Raw genomic sequence first — 13,345 nt, forward strand, 5'->3', positions numbered from 1 at the left:
ACCCCTGTTTTTTTTTTAATATGAAATTTATTGTCAAATTGGTTTCCATACAACACCCAGTGCTCATCCCACAGGTGCCCTCCTCAATACCCATCACCCACCCTGAGCTCCCTCCCACCCCCCCATCAACACTCAGATTGTTCTCAGTTTTTAAGAGCCTTTTATGGTTTGGCTCCCTCCTTCTCTAACTTTTTTTTTTTCTTTCCCCTCCCCATGGTCTTCTGTTAAGTTTCTCAGGATCTACATAAGAGTGAAAACATATGGTATCTGTCTTTCTCTGTATGACTTATTTCACTTAGCATCACACTCTCCAGTTCCGACCCCTGTTTTGAATGCACAAATGCAAGCATCCCTACACATGAATCCATTAACAGTGACTTCTCAGTGGAACTCGCGTGTGCCCAACAGGGCTTATCTTTGTGGTGGTTATTGTTCTCCTTGGGCCAATGAATGCTTAGATGGCTGGTGTATAGCCAGGCAATGACTCTTAAGTCATCTAGTTGTTTCCCTGTTATACCTCATTGGTCAAGACCCCTGAATTTGTTGCTGAGTTAGAAAGGATCTACAAGGAGGCAGTGTTTCAAAATTAGCTTCTTTTGGTAGATCACTGCTCCTATGTCTAGGAGTAAGTGTCAATGAGGCTATAATCAGGAATCTCTCCTTGACTCGTGAAAGTATTGTAGAATCTACTGCTAAGACAATAGCTGCCCAACAAAAATCCTTAGACTCTCTGGCCAAAGTTTTCCTTGTTAATAGGAGAGACTTTATTTATTTATTTTTTTTAGCAGAACAAGAAATTGCCTGTGCTGTATCCAATACCACCTGCTACATCTTGACTAACATTTCTGTGAAAGTCAAAACTCAGTTACTTAAGACCACCTAGCAAGCCACTTGAATTAAAAAGGTGGCTCCTTCAGTGGGGTGTTTGACTGATCTGATTTTGTTTGGTTTGGGTCTTGAGGACAATGACTCCAAAGTGCACTCCAAATATTGGAAATTATCCTGCTTCTAATAATCAAGAGTAATCTCCCTGGTGTGTTGTAATCTCTCAAGGGCTTCAAATTCATGTTCACAGCTGCTAACCATCAAGCAAATGATCTCCCTAAAACTGGAAAGTTAGAAAATGAACAAAGAGAATGACTGACTTAAAAACTGTGAACCTAAAGCCATGGCCTGTTAATATCACAAAGATTAAGCAAAAATGTCCCGATGTGTGAATACTACACAAAAAGTTTTGAAAAGCTTCAAGAACAAGAACTACAGAATAGTAGCTGAGAATGATTAATACCTTAAAATACATTTCTCACTTAACTTGAAAGTCTGATCAAAAGGGAGGAATTATTAAAAAGAAACAACTGGAACAAAAATCGAGTCACTTGTGCTAAGCCCCACATCAGCAAACCAAAACTTAATACCTAACCAGGAATTTATTAATACCAGGAATGTATTCTTTAACCAGTCGACTTGGAATTACCTGCTCATCCCTAGTGAGGTATTCCCCAATAATAAAACATTTTCTATCTCCTATAGGTAAGTTACCTAAGCCTGAAAGAATCAACTGTTTGCTAAAAAAAACTTCCTTTTTCTGCCTCCTTTCTGCCTTTAAAGACCTTCCCTTTTCTGCAGCTGTTGAGAGCTCTTTTCAATTTGCTAGACAGAATGCTGCCCAGTTCATGAACTGATGAATAAAGCCAACTTGATCTTTAAATTTACTCAGTTGAATTGTTGTCTTAAAAAGAGCACTTAAAGGTATATAAAAATGGATTAGACTGCCTCAAAAGATGTAGATTGCTCCATGGTTGATGTAAGAATTGTCTCTAAGGGTTACTATGGTAAAGACTTTTGTACTATATATATGGTACTATCATAAATTTACTTAAATTATGAGCATCATTACTATAGTCTTTTCAATTCTGCATTCTGCAATAATACTAGTGTTACCCTAAGAGTAAAGCATGCAATTAAAACAACCCTGAATTCTAGGTAGATATACTTTTGTTTGCATCCCCAAATAAACTCTATGTCTACTAAAGAAAATATATGACACATATTAGAAAATTTTACATTTTAAGGAATGAAATAGTTGTTTGTGAAAGTATCCTGCCTAGGAATTTACTGTAGCTGTTAAACCTTAAAATATCCCCTCAATTAACATCTTTAGTATTTTATGTGTAGCATTTTGTCTTGCCTAGCAGATGTCACACTTTGCCATGAATATATTTAACTATTTTATGATACATTTTCTAATTTTCATTTGTATCTTTTGTGATGGATTAAAATAGGACTTAATTAGATAGCTTCCTCAATAACAAGCTACATTAGAACATCATGTAGAAATGGAGTGTAGTCATCAAAGGCAATTAATGTAAAAATGTGGTCTGCAGGCCCTAACTTTTATTGCCATAAATATTGTCACTCCAAATGAATAATTTTCACTTCAAGGAAGGTGAGGATTGTATGGAATGTTCAAAATCCTCTCCTTAATCAAGATGTAGATTAATACTTATTTTAATTTCAAAAGGTAAATATTTTATTTTTTAGATTGACTCAAAGGTAATGTAAATTAAATATATACTGATACCAAAAATACAGTGTAATTCACAAGGCATAGCTTTTAAAACTTGCGTCCTAAACCTGAAAAATTAAATAAAGGCTTAGAAAATAATTTTATTATTGGAGTTCTAAAAGAGCATTATTAAGGGCAATTGGGTGGCTCAGTCAGCTAAGCATCTGATTCTTGATTTTGGCTCAGGTCATGATCTCAAAGTTTGTGAGATCGAGCCCTGCATCGGGCTTTGTGCTGATAGTATGGAACCTGCTTGGAATTCTCGCTCTCCTTCTCTCCCTGTTCCCCTTCCCTGCTCTCTCTCTCTCTGTCTCCTTCTCTCAAAATAAATAAACATTAAAAATATAATAATAAAAAATAAAAGAACATTTAAGTAATACCACTAAGCTAATAGTTTAAATCAAATATATTTGATATCTTGGATATTGTTTATACAGCTATAACACTCTAAAATAAACTATTATTTATTTTCCTGCTTCTCTATTATCTTTTCTCCATTATTATACTATATTTTCAAATATCAAATGATGTGGTATAAGGAGTGTGATATTGTGATTTATAAGAAATACATATACTTAGTCATTCAGATAACAAAAATAGATTTCTCATATACATTTGGCTTTCATTAATAGTTCCTGGCTCTGGGGCGCCTGGGTGGCGCAGTCGGTTAAGCGTCCGACTTCAGCCAGGTCACGATCTCGCGGTCCGTGAGTTCGAGCCCCACGTCGGGCTCTGGGCTGATGGCTCAGAGCCTGGAGCCTGCTTCCGATTCTGTGTCTCCCTCTCTCTCTGCCCCTCCCCCGTTCATGCTCTGTCTCTCTCTGTCTCAAAAATAAATAAACGTTAAAAAAAAAATTAAAAAAAAATAGTTCCTGGCTCACAGCTCTCAAAACCCTTGGAGCTTCCTGAGTGATAAGAGCTATGGGAGCATGTTTTGTTATAATATTTGGTCTCTTGCCCTAAGTTCCTGAAAAAATGCTTCAGAGTTATAGAGGTGAAATGGATATCTTATTATTCATAACAAGCCTTTTATACCCCAACTGGGTTTATGTTAATGAAGTGACTTGCAAAGCACCTAAGGATAGAGGGGCTGGTTACCAAGGGAACCAAAATGAATAAAGGGTTGGAACTTTCAGTCCCATACCCTGATTTCTGGGGAAGAGAGAGGAGAGGGGAAGTTGAATCAATCACTAATGGCCAGCAAGTTAATCAGTTTTGCCTACATAATAAAGACTCCATAAAATCTCCAAAGAAGAGGGTTCGAGGAGCCTCCACACTGGGAACTAGAATGTTTCCATGTGTCCCATGCTGGGTCCCAAGCTCAATGAAGACAGAAACTCCTTTGTTTGGGACCCTCATCTTATATATCGCTTCATCTAGCTATTGACTCATATCCTTTCATACCCTTTGTAATAAATTGGTAATCTAGCGAGTAAACAGGTTTTCTGGACTTCTGTGTGCTGTTTTAGCAAATTAATCAAACCTGAAGAGGGAGTTATGGGAACCTCTGATTTACAGCCTTTCAGCCAGATCTACAGGTAACAAGCTGAAATTCCAATTGGCTTCTTGAGTTGGAAGGGGGTGTTAGAACCTCCAATTTGTAGCCAGTTGGCCAGAAGCACAGGTAGCAACCTGAGCTTGTGACCGTTGTCTAAAGTGGAGGGTGGTCTTGTGGGTCTGAGCCTTTACCTGCAGGATCTGATTCTCTCTCCAGATAGATAATGTCAGAACTGAGTTGACTCTCATATACCCTGCTTATGTTTGAGGATTGCTTGGTATTGTGTGTGAAACTCCAACTCCCCTATACTGAAATTGGGTCTCAGAATATGAAAAGGAGCAGAAAAATAATTTGTCTAATATGAAAAAAGCTGAATGTCTACATTAAAAGATAATAATTCCATATACACACATATACTACCTAACCATTTATTTATTAGAAGTAAAGCACACTTTTCACTATTTCTGTGTATCTATGGAGGGACTGCTTAATAAGAGTCATTTCATTTTACAAACTTTAATAAGAAATATTTTACTTATTCCCAGGGCATATGTAATTTTCCCTCAGCTAACTTTTTTTCATGAACAAGAACTTTCTCCTTTTTCAAAACAAGAAGCTATAAAGAAAACTAGTCTCAGTAGACCAGCTGAAAAACAGTAGCTGGCAAATTTACACAAAAGAAGTTTCAGGGAATCAATTATGATACCCTTAGTTTTAATCACTGTTCTTCTTGCCTACCACAAATCTATATTAGACATTAGGTAAGTGTCTAGTTTAACATCACTTCCTAAATTTAATTTTCTAGGTTGCACTTATCAACTCTGCTCTTAAACGTTACCTCAAATGTTTGTGATATTTTGTGAATTTTGATGGATGTGTTGAAATATAGCTTTTATTAATCAGAAGACTTCAGGGCTCCAACTTTACACTTTTACTAAGATCCTCACTAAACATTATACATTTATACCATTCTCTGGATTTTGCTTCCTCTTGCCCTTTTTCTCTTTGTGTTCAATATATGCCAAAAATTTTTAAAAAGGCAAATCGCAGAAAGAACACTTAGAAACGACTTAACTCCCCTCTTCCACAAATTGAGAGAAATAAATCCTTCTCAAATGGTTGTTCTGAGGAAAGCATGTATCACAATGCTTAGCACAAGTAGACTATAAATAGTGCTTGGATCATTTTCCCTATGGGTTTGTATTTAATCCCAAAGTCTAGCAATTTTACTTGTACTTCTGGCCATTCCCGCCTAGGTATTCTCCACATAACAGGTAGATTTACATGAGGCTTACACAGACACATTTTTACCAGTATTTTTTTACTATCATTACCTCACACAATCACTTTCTTTTCTAAACTATTGCTTCATAAAATATTACTTTATTTTTTTAATGTAAAGTAAGAAAGCAATATCACTTGGGATTTAACATACAAATTTGGCATCAATGAAATTTTATATTTGTACCGAAACAGGTGCTTCAATCTTACAATTAATCAGAATAAACTTATAGTAAAATATATTTGAATAGATTCACAATACAAGGTAGAAATACCTACCAGGGCACCATGACAATTCTTACTTATTTGAATCTAACTCATTTAATAAGATAGTGAAACATTTTTTCTTGAAGCAGATCCTTGCAAATTGGTTAAGAAAATGGAAGAGACACTTAATCAGATATCTGCTACTAAGTCTCAGACATGGTGAGCTTGCCTGTAGACCACTTCTATGAATTTGCAATTTAATGTGGAAAAGCTTAATGAACACATAGGATCCAAATGAGCATGGTGCTGAAATTCTGGAGGCCTCTCTGAAATTTGGCCTGGTGACTACTATGGGGATTATCGAATATTTGGGATTTGTGATTCTCAGTATTATGCTTTCCTAATCTTATTCATTCATAACAAAGTAATGGCTGCTGTATACAATCAAAACTGATTGCATTCTACACTAAGTTTATAGCCATCAATGTAATGAGACAATTTTGTAAGAAAGATGAATCATATTTTATCAGTCATATATTGAAATCTCAGAAAATAAGATGTAAAGAATATAAATAACATGTAGGAAATGATTCAGAACTAAAACTCAATCTCAATTTCCTCGAATCTCAGGACAGTAATCATATTAGAACACACACAAATACAAACACATGTACTCACACATGTTTAAGGAAGAAAGTAAGAATTAGCAATGAAAAAAGTTCTGTATTTTATTTGATGTTTTTAAATGCATCTCAACTAGTTCTGTGCATGTGAAACAGAAGATAGAATGGCATGAAAGACCTAAAATAGTAACAGTAAAATTTTAGGAATCAAAAAGGAAGACCAGAGGAAACATTAAAGGGAGTAAGATGGGAAGGTAAAGTTCCTCTCATTTTCCTTTATTCTTCCTAAAATTTTACTAATTTTACTAATTCAATATTTGGAACACAATAAACCTCCATGAAGATGCTAAGATATTCATATTTGGTTAGTAATGAGAGGGAATCAATATATTAAAAAGAGTTATGGGAGAAAATGTTATGTTTTAATGGACTTTAAACCCAAAATAGTGTGGATTGGAGAGTGGAAAAATAATCACCCATAATACAGACTAGGATAAAAAACAAAACAAAACAATTCAGCAGTTGAAAATGTTGAGTATGACTGTTACAAATCTCCAGCAGAACGCTCAACAATGTTGCCTAGCAATGAAACACTCCTAATCCTCTAAGAACATGGGTATGAATTGAAAGTCTTTTTAAATTCATTACCATGAGAATTATAATGTCACATCAAATACCTAAAACGAAAGTTAATTATCATCTTTACAAGAAGGAAAATAATATGCATGATGAAGAATTTTTATCAGCATTTGCATCATAACCATTTAAAATGAATTTTGGAATGTTCTGTTTAGTCTGAGTTTTTAGTTTTGGATAAAACTACCAAATTCGAATTTTCTAGTTATAAAAAATCAAAGTATTTCAGTACAAATTTATGGATGATAGCCAGTAAAAATGGGAAAGGAAACCTCACTTTTTACCACATTGTATAATTTGACACTGACAGTGACAACAAATAAAAATCAAAATTCACACACAATTTTGTAAAAGCAAAACAATGCTCAATGAAGACATGGTTTTTAGATAAATAAAATCTTCATTTATTAATTATCTTTGGTATCTCACCTGGGAGCATGCTTGAATAGACACATACTTTTCATTTTTTTCTAGATGTAACCTTGTAATACTACCTCGTAGTTTAAATATAAAACCTTTGTTATGTTCAGAAAATACAGACAAAAGAAAATTCTTCCAATGGCAAAGAGATTACTATTTATATATTCATATAAATTAAATAATGTACCAAAAGAAACATATTTAGAGCGTCTATTCTAGGTTGCAAGAATAGCTAGGAGAGATGAAGTTTGAATATAGAAACCGAGATAAAAAACTTTAGAGAAGCTCTCAGACTGCTAATAGCTTAGCCAAGTAAACTCATTTAAAACAGAGGACCATGAATGCTATTACAGAGGTAACCACAGGTTGGGCACATAGGGGAAAGAAACAACACAAGGGCGGGGAATAAAGAGATGCCTCCTGAAGGAAGTAATGCTTGAACTAAGCCTTGAAAGTAGAGTAGGAATTCACAAGGTGAAGACAGGATGAGGATGTGTGGGGAGAGGATGAGGAAGTTGTACATAAAAGAAAAACTATTGACATGGTGTGAGGTGTGAGGGATGTCTTACTCAGTGGAATCCCAGATGTTCACAGCAGTTGCAGCAAGAAGTTTATGTGGGATTAAGGTGGATAACGGGGTGAAAAGTTCAAAAGCATCAGGTTTTGAGGAAATCATACATGATAAAATGTTTAAATTTTATACTCAAGAAAATATGGACTGAGGAACTGAAAAAAATCACTATGATCAATATCATATCACATATTTTTGAACACCAATAAATAGAGCAGATAGAGTATCACATCACCTCTAAAAATTTTAGTGGAAATTTCCTACAAGGATACTCTCTACATAACCTAGTACAACCACCCAACCAGCAAATTAACATGGAAAACAATACCACCAATGGATTACCATTTAATATACATATCTCACTCAAGTTTTGACAACTTTCCCAATAATTTCCTCCTTAGAATTTTTTTTCCTTCTGACCTACACTATACTCCAAGAATATGTTTCACTTTTTTTTTTAATTTTTTTTTTAACGTTTATTTATTTTTGAGACAGAGAGAGACAGAGCATGAACGGGGGAGGGGCAGAGAGAGAGGGAGACACAGAATCGGAAGCAGGCTCCAGGCTCGGAGCCATCAGCCCAGAGCCCGACGCGGGGCTCGAACTCGCAGACGGCGAGATTGTGACCTGAGCTGAAGTCGGACGCTTAACCAACTGAGCCACCCAGGCGCCCCAATGTTTCACTTTTAAGGTCATATATCCTTTGTCTCCTTCAATCTGGAACTGTTCCTAAATCTTAGCTTTACTTTTGTGACCTTAATATGCTTTAAGAGTATGGCCAGTTAGTCTATTTGATATTTCTTTATGATCATTTTCAGATTCTGCCTTTGTTAGGTATATTACAAAAATAATTTTGACTTGTCCCATTACTAATAACCATTTGGTGAAGATGATGACTTCAGTCATCCCTGCAAAGTTACACTTTTCCCTTTGTAATTGATAAGTATTTGGGGGCCTACTTTAAGACTGAAAATATTCTATTCTAAACAAACTTTCTAGTTAGCATCTGTTGACAATATTAGTCTAAATCGATTACTGTTATAACAGTTGTCAAAGGGTGATTTTCTAATGCATCATTCTTTCTACATTTAATTGTCATTGTTCCATAAGGGAGAGTTTTCACTTCCCTCCATTTATTTAATATTTATTCATTTATATCGGTAGGGATCCAAGGGTTTCTATTTTATTTAATAGGTAATAATCTGTCATTATTACTATTTATTTTAGAGCTCAAAATTGTCCTAGATTTGCTCAGTGAAAACCCTTCAAGTTTGTTTCTACTTTTTTGTTTTGTTTTGTTTTGACAACAACCCAAATTTTTTGCAAACTGCCTTGTAAATCAGGATAGTCCTGGTTCATCTTGGACTTTCACAGCCACATCCCCATAACCAGTCATTACTCTAAGAGCCCTGGTGCCTTTGAGTAGAAAATGGTATTTAAGATCTACATATTTGGTGAAATAATTTCTCCCGGGTGTCATTGCTTCTTAGCCCTTTCAAAAGACAAATCTAGAAAATATATATGTATATAAGCACATAAACATATAGATATCTCTCTCTATATTTCTTTCTATATGTTAAAAATCCAAAGTACACACCAATGCGTCCAAGTTCAATCCAATACTACAGATATCAATTGGCCTCCACTATACAATGAGAAATTGATGCCCATTATCATTAATGCATTTACTTGTTTACTCATTTCTTGTGTAACCAGTTTCTGACTCCATTAGTTGCTTCTTTACCCCCAAAACTCTTCAGGCCCACTGATGATCATGGCATCTCTTAGCCCTAATACTCTTGGTTCCTGCTCATCAGACCTTACTTTAAAATCAAGGGAAGGAAAGGAAAGGGAGGGGAGGGGAGGGGAGTGGGGGGTGGGAATGCAAGAGAAGGGAAAGAAAGGGAAGGGAAGGGAAGGGAAGGGAAGGGAAGGGAAGGGAAGGGAAGAAAAGAATAGAAAAAGAAACCAATTAATATTTTTAAAAAGAAAAGTAAGAATAGAAGACAAGGACAAGGTAGAATAAAAACAAAAACTTTACCTTGGGTAACAACACCCAGGACTCTTCAGCTTTTGAATATTAAAATGTGTAGTTTGGTCTCAATATAGTAGTGAATTTTTTCCAAATATAAAGCCCCAGCCAGTTCAGGCAGCAAGAATTCTGCCTCACAAAAATACAAATCTAAAGTTTATTAGGAAGAAAAAAATATTTCACTGTATATTTTCTTACTATTTATTGACCTAGAACTTATAAAAAAAACACAAAAACAAACAAACAAAAAAAAAACCAAAGTGAAGAAATCTCAAGTCTCTTACAAGTGATATATTTTAAGATCAGGAATAGTTTGATTTTTCCCCTTTCATATTTGAAATAATATAAAGTAAAAGTTCTATCTCAACTTAAATATTATTACTTTCACAAAACTGTCCCAATACCCCAAGAAGCGGTTAGATGCTTCTTCAAAATGAGCACCTAATCCAGTAGTTACTCCAAGGGAAGGCCTATTCTCATTACCTATCTATGTCTGCTCCACTTGACTGTAAGGTCTTTGAAGGCAAGAATGGCTATCTCATTTGTTTTCCTATTACAACACTAACAGACGGCTTGGAAGAATTAAAAAAAAAAAAGTGCTGCATACATATCTCCCCAGAGAATGAATAAATCAATTCTTTAGATGTCATTCTAGTTTCAGGGCAACTGTGAAGTCAATCTAAAGTTAAAAGTTCTCTAGTGCTATAATATTAGCACTTACTCTCCTAACATTGGTTTCCTGATTTAAATTCAACACTGCATTATTCACATGTTTACATTAATGCCCTCTATGACCTTTCGTGTACTATAAAAATCCTTATCCATCTTATATTTGTGTGGGTTTGTTTTTTATTGATTTCCTAAGTTAATTAACTCTGTGCTACTCACCCTTGAACTTCATTTTATTTACAGTCACCAAGGTCATTTGAACCATGCAAAAGTCTTTTCTCTAATAGAACAACAAACAAATTTAAACTTCTGTCATTTTTCAAAATGATGAATATATTCCTTATTCATTTCCTAGCTCTTTCAGTAAGATATTAGAATCCATTGGACTCCAGTCCAAAACGAATCTGGGTTGTCTTGGTATTCAATATCTAGCTATCATGTGTGTGTGTATAAAGTTCTGGTATTGGTTATCTTTTTTAATCTTTAAAAAAACATATAAACTCAGTATTTTCATATCCATTTTAAAGTTGGGATTTATGAGCTGAGATACTTTCGATGATTTATCCAAAATCACACAAGTGGCTGAATGGCTATCTACTTTAGTATATAAACTCCAAATCACATGTATTTCACTATCTCACCCCAATTGTTTCCCTAGCTTTTTATTTTGAAATGTTTCAAACTTATTGGAAGGTTGAAAGGCTAGTTCAGTCCTCATTGGTATACGCTTCACCAAGACTCGCCAATTATCCTGCTTGCTTTGCTTCTTGCTCTGTATCTAATTCTTTTTCTCACATTTTCTCTAGATATATAGAGATACAGATATATACATATATGCACATAGAATTTTTTTTCTTTGATGAACCATCTGAACATAGTTGCATATACCAGAATATTTCACACTTAAATAATTTAGCTTGTATCTCCTAAGCACAAGGAAATTATATTCTGATAGTATTCATAGTATTCTTGCCACAAATATTTAACCTGAATCAAACAAGGAAGAAACTATTAGACAAAGCCAGAGTAAGACGTGTCCTAGAGAATAATAAAGTTGGAATCTTTAAAAATATTAACACACAAAAAAGGATGGGAGGACTATTCTAGATGAAGGGAGAATAAAGTACCATGGAAACTAAACACAAAACAGGAGTTTTAATTGGATCCTCGACAAAAAAATGAAAATAAAAAAAAAACAGCTATGAATGACATTTTGAGGACAGTCGGAAAAATATGAATATAGGTGGCATGTTAGATAATATTCCATTATTCATACTAGTGTTTTTCAGAACCAAAATAATAAGTGTGTCTATAACACTGTATTTTTTCTAAAACTGCCTGTGTACATATTGAGATTCACAAGAACTGTGGTTTTATGTTTTCTCCAATATACATGCACATATATATACAGACCAAAAAGGATTATGTGTTTTTATTCTTTTTATAAAACAGAATGTGAATGTCTGTAAGTCTTTTTATGATACATCAGAGTTTTAGATAGAGCTACGGAGGTAAAAAAAGCAATTTAAATTCGACACTTTGTTTTATGTTCAGAGAAGATTAAGTCAGGTTAAATATGTTCAGATATTTAACTAGTTATTATTAACACTAGCAATTTATATAAGACACTTGATTATTTTCTTCCCAATAGTGGGACAATAGATAATTTCTTCTCTTACAATAAACACGGCTTTTTTGACCAGCTATTCAGTCATATACACAGCAAGTCTTTCAAAAGATCAGAGACATATGGATGGGGATTATTAAATATATAAAGTTTATTTTATTCATACCATTACATATATAAAAAATTTAGTTACACAAACTATTTTAGAATCTAAAGATGAAAGGCTATACAAGAGAGAAAGAGAAATGACCATGACGACGAAGGGGAGAAACTATAAAGAACAGAGGGAAAAAAAAAGTAAATCAACATAATAAATCTTCAAAATTGATAAAGATCTGTTCAAGTATATAAGAATTTTCTTCCTAATCTAGTCACAATGTGGAATATAATGAAATTTAGGTGTAGGTTGGAGCATTATAAGTTCAAATTAGACAATTACATGAATGTTCATTAATAATACTCATAAAGGCTTAACTGAAATAGTGATTCTTTGTTGCTGATTATTAATACATGTATTTAAAACAATAAATAGAAATAATCCATTTGGAGTTTGTTCTTTATAAAAAAAATTTCTCCAATACTGCTGACATAGGGTCTGATCATTTTTTTTAATCAATTAAAACTGAATTTGAATATCACAGACATAATTACATTATTTTTGTACTGCTAGCTATTAGCTTTTTTGTAAATAATAAGTATTCAAAAGTGTATTTTAAAACTATATACCTAAGAAGAGTCAGAGCTCTGTTTATATGATCAGTAGCCCTAATTAAAATAATCATTCATAAAATATTCCTTGAATTGAATTTAAAGAGGTATTAAAAAAAGACAATACATAAATAAAGAGTAGATTAACTTCTACAGGAAAATTTCATGTCCAGAACTTAGAAGTTCTTAATCAGTACAGTCTATGGCTATATTTTTCTACATAAATAGAAAAGAATAGACTCATTATTTATTTTGTCAAGGTAAAGCACATTACCATGTGAAGAACAACAATTTCACCCTATTCTACTCTTGTTGTCTTTATCAGCTCAGCTGTTAATGCTAAATTTCCATTTCAACCCTAGAATTGTCTTTTGTCTTTCCCTAGCTCTTTATACAGAAGAAACCATTAGTGACGTCTGTGTTGTTGTTTTTTTTGTTTTTTTGAAATTCTTTAACCAACCTCTCTGCTCATTGTTATATTGGTTCCATGCCTTAGTTTAAATTTCC

The 13,345-nt window shown here is 33.9% G+C and overlaps 1 protein-coding gene across 1 annotated transcript in view; it reads right to left on the reverse strand.

The window, feature by feature from the left end:
* The window catches only part of CCSER1 (coiled-coil serine rich protein 1), a 1,313,272-nt gene that overhangs the window by 413,764 nt on the left and 886,163 nt on the right, over positions 1-13,345 (reverse strand). The gene's annotated exons all lie outside the window — the stretch shown is intronic.

This window comes from Prionailurus bengalensis, chromosome B1, assembly GCF_016509475.1.
Source record: "Prionailurus bengalensis isolate Pbe53 chromosome B1, Fcat_Pben_1.1_paternal_pri, whole genome shotgun sequence".
Taxonomy (NCBI): domain Eukaryota; kingdom Metazoa; phylum Chordata; class Mammalia; order Carnivora; family Felidae; genus Prionailurus; species Prionailurus bengalensis.